A 7,166-nucleotide genomic window follows, 5' to 3' on the forward strand; every position below is an offset into this window, starting at 1 on the left:
TCCGCCAACCCGTCCCGGCACTCCAAGTCCTTGACGAACCGAAAGTGTTTGCCCGGTAAGGCCATTAGATCACAACGCTTGCTACCCCACGGCGAGCTAAACATGCAAGTGGTCTTAGGCAACAGGTGACACCCGAAATTCATCCGAAGATGGAATATCAAGTGTTTAATCACCAAGCCAGCATCCAAACACCAAGTACCCCGGGAGGACCCGATGCGTTGCGACCATCTCCAAGTTCTTGACGAACCCGCAGTGAAAGGCGGTAAGGCCTCTGGGCCGCAACGCTCGCATGTGTTAACCCGCAAACACCACTGACCGGTCGGTCCACCGCAAGGGTGGGTCCAACTAGTCCACACACGGTATGCCGCATGTGCCCCCCGGGGGGAGCACACCGCACACAACCACCAAGCATGGGTCGCCTGAAAGGATCGAAATGTACATCTCTCTTCAATGCGTAGCGCCCAGCCTGCAAACCCGTCGTTTTCGGGTGGTCTTAGGAGTCGAAACTATTCTTGGAAGATCGGCAAGCACAACGCCTTTTCCCACTTCAGGTACTTCGGCGAGCGCACTCGCGATAGGCTCAGTTTGAGGGTTTCCAATAAATGGAAAGAGTCTATAGAAGACTCAATCCGGTCTCGTGATGTTATTAGCCATCTAGCTAACGACTCCTATACATATACTACCAGCCTGGTTCGGTTACGACCTTAGAGGCGTTCAGGCATAATCCGACGGACGTAGCGTCATACCAAAGTCCGCTCGGACTAGTATTGAGCCATTCGTCCGTACCTGTGGTTCCTCTCGTACTGCACAGGAATTCCATTGAGATAGTACTTGCACACCAGTAGGGTAAAACTAACCTGTCTCACGACGGTCTAAACCCAGCTCACGTTCCCTTGAAAGGGTGAACAATCCTACGCTTTGTGAATTTTGCTTCGCAATGATAGGAAGAGCCGACATCGAAGGATCAAAAAGCCACGTCGCTATGAACGCTTGGCGGCCACAAGCCAGTTATCCCTGTGGGTGTGAGCTGTCAAACGCTGTAGTGTCAACACGTGCTGAGCGTCGCTCCGTGTTTTTCATAAAAATTTCGCGTAAAAAGTTTAAAGAACCCACGAAAGTTTGTTGTAATCGTTAAAACTAGTGCCAATCTACAGATTAGTAGTGAAAACCGCATTAAAATCATCGATTTCAACGAAAAATAAGAAAGAAAAGTGTTTGTTTACATTTTGTATGGAGAGCGGCCCGGGGCGTAGCCCCATTTGGGACTACGTGTTTTTCGGTTAAAAAAGTGTCCGGATCCTGGCCGGATGTGGTTTTTTAGATGACAGATGGTGTTTTAAAACGAAAGTCAGAGAAAACCGTATGAAAAAAGACGAATTCAGCGCAAAATAAGTGTAAATAAAGTGAAAGCACGCGGTGCAAAAATTTTGGCAGGTGAAGATTCGATCGTCCATTTTCCAGCCGGATTCGGACTCGAAGATCCGAGCGATTTCACCTAAGCCGAATCGGGCTCCGTGTCATCTGATCCAGTTTTTCAAAAAAGGACCGTTGGTGCCGGATTTTCGGGTCGTTCAAATTGACCGTTGGTGGAGTCGGTGGCCGTTGGTTTGAAGTGGCCGTTAATTCAAATCGGTCGGTAATTCAAATTGGCTGGTTATCCAAATTGGCCGGTATTTTTAATTGACCGTTGGCGGCAGTGTGTCCCGGATAGGTGTCCCGGCTGGGGGTGAAATGTTTCAAGTGTCCCGGCTGAAATATTTCATGGACCAACCATCCGGTTGAAATGTTTCAGTGAAACTTTTCAAGGTGTCTCGGCTAAGAGTGAAATGTTTCATGTGTCTCGGCTGAAAAATTTCGAGGTTCGATCATCCCGGTGAAATATTTCAGTGTGTCTCGGCTAAACTTGGTTCCAAAGTTGGCCGCCAGGCGGCGCCACCAGTACCAGCGGATTGCCAGCATTGCCACCAGGCGGCGCTTCGGGTCGTGGCGGGTGTCTCGGCTCACGGAGATTTCGAACACTGTTACCAGGCGGCGGCACTGGTGCTGAGCTTTTCAACGTCACAACCAGGCGGCGCCTTCAGTTCATCAAGTGTCTCGGCTGGTGGAGATCACCGGTTATCACAACCAGGCGGCACTCTGAGTTTTATGGCGAGTGTATCGGCTGGCGGTTTGCGGATTTGTCAACCAGGCGGCACCTGATCGCGGAGAAGAACTGAGATATAAGTTCAGATTTGGAAAGGGGAAAAAGATTGGTTTGGCCTTTTATTTGTTGGAGTTTCTATTTCGCATCGGTACTTGGCCTTCCTCCACTCCCCTTCCCCTTCCCACCTTCCCTTCCCAGACACTCCACCCTGGCTCTCCGCAACCTAACCCACTGCCCACAGCGATTTTCAGGGTTGCAGTAGGGGAATGGAGCAGGCATCGGGGGAGCCTTCGACGCGTCGGTCCGTCAGGCTCCGGTCCACCTGCGACGCTACCGCGCCATCGCCGAAGGACGACGGGGACAAAGTGATGACATCATCGGTTGCGCTGCCGTTGACTCGGCAGCGAAAGGGAGGCAGTGTCGCGCCATCGACTGCGACGCCCACTCGGCCGGTGGTGGTGGTGCAGCGGATGGCCCTGCTAGCCAGTGATATGGAGATTTCAGAGGAGAGCGACGAGGACGAGCTCAACTCAACCGTCGTCCAGCAGGTGGCCGAAGTCCCGCAGCAGGAGCCGACTATCGCAAGCCTCAGCAGCGAGTTGAGGGAGCTCCGGGCAACCGTCGAGACTCTCCTCGCTAAGGTTAGCGAGATGGAGACGGGCCGGGCGACGGCAAAGGATGGCGACGCGGAGCTGAAGACAAAGCTGAAGTTGTTGTCTCGTGAAAATCAGGAGCTGAAGCGAGACAACATTAGCCTTCGTGAGCGTGCGGCAGCCAGCGAAAGAGAACTTATGCTGCTCCAAAGTGGACTCCACTCGATGGGAGAGTTGGCGGTAGCTACGCAGCAGCAACAACAACATGTCGTCGACTCCAGTGCTGTTGGGCAAAGCCAGCATCCACCTGGCGACACTCCCAAACGAAAGCGGACCCGGGCAAGGCGCGGCAAGAAAAAAGAGGGCGAACCGACGGGCATGAACGAAGTCATCACGCCTGATGTCCCCGAGATCCCGGTCGAGGCCGTCTTGTCCCAGGCCATGGCTCCAGGAAAGCCAAAACCGAAGGTAAAGAAAGCAGCGGCTGTGGCAACCAAGATGCATGCGCAACCAGCATCCTTTGCTAAAGTCGTGGCCAAGGGAGACAAGAGAGCAGCACCACAGAAAGCGGGAAAGAGCGCTGCTAAAGTGGAGAGGCCTGCGGTGATCGTCCTCGAGGCCAACGAGGGCAAGGCCTTCCTCGACACATACAAGGCAGTGCGTTCCAAGACCAATGTGGATCAGTTCGTGGCGAGGGTTTGCCGCACAGGGGAGCGGAAGCTGTCGCTGTGGCTGAAGCCGAACACGGACTGCGAGAGTGTGCTGGCCGATGTCAGCGAAGCCATCAAGGAGGATGGAGTGGCCCACCTCCTTGTCGACAAGCAGACGGCCGCGATCACAGGAATCGACATGCTGGCGACTGTCGACGACTTGATTTCGGCGATTAAGCGACAGGCGGGGCTGACGGTTCCGGGCGAGGCAGTTCGGCTGTGGCGGCGGTACGACGGGCTGCAGAAAGCCCATATCAAGCTGCCGCGCGGGCAGTGCCAGCTTCTCGACGGTCACCGGGTCACCATAGGGAACACGAGTTGCGTCGTGCAGGCGCTCGCATCGGTCCCTGCAGGAGAGCAGCTCTGCTACCGCTGCTTTGGCAAGGGGCACCGCTCTCGCGAGTGCACCGGCCCTGACTACTCCAAGTGCTGCTTCCGTTGCGGTTCGAAGCAGCACAAGGCCAAGGAGTGCAGCTCGGGCCCCAAGTGCCTTACGTGTTCCGGACAACATCAGACAGGTTCACCGGTTTGCAGCGGAAGTAGCCAGCCGTCATGTTCCCGCTAGCTACGAACACCACTGTTAGAGGGCGTGACGCTGGGTTGAAGATCCTCCAGATCAACTTGGCGCGCAGCAGGGTAGCACAAGACCTCATGCTCCAGACCGCACGGGAGCAAAGGATCGACATTGTGCTGGCGTCGGAGATCTACCGTGTTCCACCCAATAACGGGAACTGGGCGGTGGACTCGACAGCGAAGGCAGCTGTTATAACGACCGGAGCCTTGCCCATACAGCGAGTCTGGGCAAGTAGGGTAGGACTGGTGTCGGTCCAGGTGGCGGGGGTGACCTTCATCTCTTGCTACGCCCCACCAACACCGGGATGGACGGACGAGGACTACCAGCGGCTGCTCGACGAGATCGATATCGAGGCCAGAGCACACCCCCTCGTAGTCTTGGCGGGCGACTTCAATGCCTGGCACGTGCGATGGGGCAGCGCGAGGACGAAGCCGCGTGGTGAAGATCTCGCCGAGGTCGTCGACCAGCTTGACCTGGCGATCTTGAACCGCGGCAGTGTGCCCACGTTCGTCGGCAACGGCAGTGCTACTGAAAGTGTGGTCGACGTGTCCTTCGCCAGTCCGGCCATTGAACCCGGTAACGACTGGCGGGTGCTCGACACTTTCACCAACAGTGACCACAGATACGTGAGATTCAGCGTATCCGCGACACCAGTCAGCAGCGCTTCACCACACCAGCAGAGGCAACCGCAACAACAGCACCAGCATCGCGACCGGCAGCGACAACGCGAGCAGATTGGACCGAGATGGAAGTTGCGTCAATTCCATCCCGAAGCCTTCCAGATCGCGCTCCAGGCTTCCGGGTTTGCCGAAGCGGCTGTATCACCGGCGACTCTCACCGCTGGACTTACTAGAGCCTGCGATGAGGTGATGCAGAGGGCACCGCCAGCGCAGTTTTTGGTGAGACCGGAAATGTACTGGTGGACGCAGGAAATCGGCCTTCTCAGGGAGCAGTGCAAGTCATCTGAGGATGCGATTTTGACCGCCGGAACCGGTGCACAGCGAGAGTTGGCCAGAGAACGGCACAGGAGCTGTAAGAAGGAACTCGCCCGTGCCATCAAGGCAAGCAAGGACCGTAGCTTTGATGAGATGATTGCGGAAGCTGAGGACAACGTCTTCGGCACTGCCTACAAGGTAGTAACGTCACGCCTTAAGGGTAGCCGCGTCCCCCCGGAGCGAGATCCTGCGATTCTACAGCACGTCGTGTCGGAACTCTTCCCGGATCATGGCACTTTTGAGTGGCCTGCACCGGATCTGGTCGATTGGGGGCAGACAACGCAGGAGCCAGTGAGGGAGGTGTCGGATGAGGAGCTCTTGGCGATCGCGGCGCGGATGGTGCCCACTAAGGCCCCGGGACCCGATGGCATCATCAATGCGGCACTGAGGGTCGCTGTTCGCGAGCACACGGAGACGTTCCGCCGCGTGTTCCAGGAGTGCTTCGATCAATGCACCTTTCCCGCTGACTGGAAGCGACAACGACTTGCTTTGCTACCCAAGTTCGGAAGACCTCAGGGCGATCCGTCATCCTTTCGGCCTCTTGGGATGCTCGACGGATCAGGCAAGATCTTGGAGCGGCTGATCTTGGATCGCCTAAATGAACACCTGGAAGACCCAGATCACCCTCGCCTGTCGCCGTCTCAGTATGGATTCAGAAAGGGCAGGTCTACAATACAGGCGATTGAACGTGTTAAGGAGGCCGGCCAGCGTGCGATGGCCCACCGAATGACGGATCGGAGGGCTAACAAGTGTCTGATGGTGGTGTCATTGGATGTACGCAATGCTTTTAACACGGCGAGCTGGCGGTCCATCGCCAAAGCACTGCAAGGAAAGCACGTTCCGGCATGCCTGCAGCGGATACTGGAAAGCTGGTTTCGGGGACGGCTGCTGGTTTATGAGACGTCGGACGGTCCGGTCACCCGGGAATTGTCGGCGGGAGTCCCACAGGGTTCCATACTTGGTCCGACGCTGTGGAACACCATGTATGACGCCGTCCTGTCCATCGACATGCCCGCCGGTGTAGAGCTTGTCGCCTTCGCTGACGACCTCGTGCTCCTGGCACCAGGACCCACGCCAGCACTGGCCGCGAGTTTGGCGGAGGAGTCTGTGAATAGGGTTGTGGCTTGGATGCGCGAACACCAGCTGGAGCTCGCCGCAGCTAAGACGGATATTGTGATGGTGTCGAAAAAGAAGAAGGATTACAAGAACATCCCAGTTAACATCAACGGCGTTCCTCTTTGTTCGGCAACCGACATCAAATATCTAGGAGTGCGCATTAAACACAATCTTAAGTGGTCAGAGCACGTCAAGCAGGTCACTCAAAAGGCTTCTCGAGTAGCGACAGCACTTGCACTGCTGATGCGACGGCACAGCGGGCCAAAGTGCAAGAAGCGTCGCCTCCTGGTTTCGGTCGTCAACAGCATCCTCCGCTACGGTGCACCGGTGTGGCACGAGGGTGTTGAAACCAGGGAGGAGCAACGACTACTGGAGAGGGTCCAGAAGAGGGTTGTGGTCGGAGCATCCTTCGCATTCCGGACAATCTCATACGACGCTGCCGCAGTGATAGCGGGCACCATCCCAATAGCGCTGTTGGTAAAAGAGGACGCTCGCTATTACCAGCGTAGAGTGAACGCCGACCCTGGGGGCCTGTCGGCTAAAGAGATGCGTGAGCAGGAGCGTCTCGCCACATACCACCAGTGGCAGGACAGGTGGGACGAGGTTGGCAGGACGGGAGGACGGTTCGCCCGATGGACCCGGCGAGTTCTCCCCGACCCAGCTGCGTGGCAGAAAAGGAAACACGGAGAGGTGAATTTCCATCTGTGTCAGGTGCTCTCCGGGCACGGATTTTTCCGTGAGTACCTGCACAATAAGGAATTCGCCTCGTCCCCTGAGTGCCCGCAGTGCCCGGACATCATCGAGTCTGCCGAGCACGTGATGTTTGAGTGCCCTCGTTTCGCTGGCGTCCGAGCCGAGTTTCTTCGCGGGCGAGGTGGTGAGCCGGAAAGCGTCAATCCCGACACCATGATGCAGTTTCTCCTCCGGGGACCCGAGGACTGGAGCTTGATTGCGGAAGCCGCAAGGCGCATCACCTCTGAACTGCAACATGAGTGGAACGAGGAGCGAGCAGCTCGAGCAGCGGCACAACAACGC

At 56.5% G+C, this 7,166-nt stretch overlaps 1 pseudogene; it reads right to left on the reverse strand.

Annotated features, from left to right (window-relative positions):
* Positions 1-395: 395 nt before the first annotated feature.
* Positions 396-7,166, reverse strand: part of LOC131271075 (large subunit ribosomal RNA) — an 11,037-nt pseudogene continuing 4,266 nt past the window's right edge.

The sequence above is a fragment of the Anopheles coustani genome (assembly GCF_943734705.1).
Source record: "Anopheles coustani chromosome X unlocalized genomic scaffold, idAnoCousDA_361_x.2 X_unloc_9, whole genome shotgun sequence".
Taxonomy (NCBI): Eukaryota; Metazoa; Arthropoda; class Insecta; order Diptera; family Culicidae; genus Anopheles; species Anopheles coustani.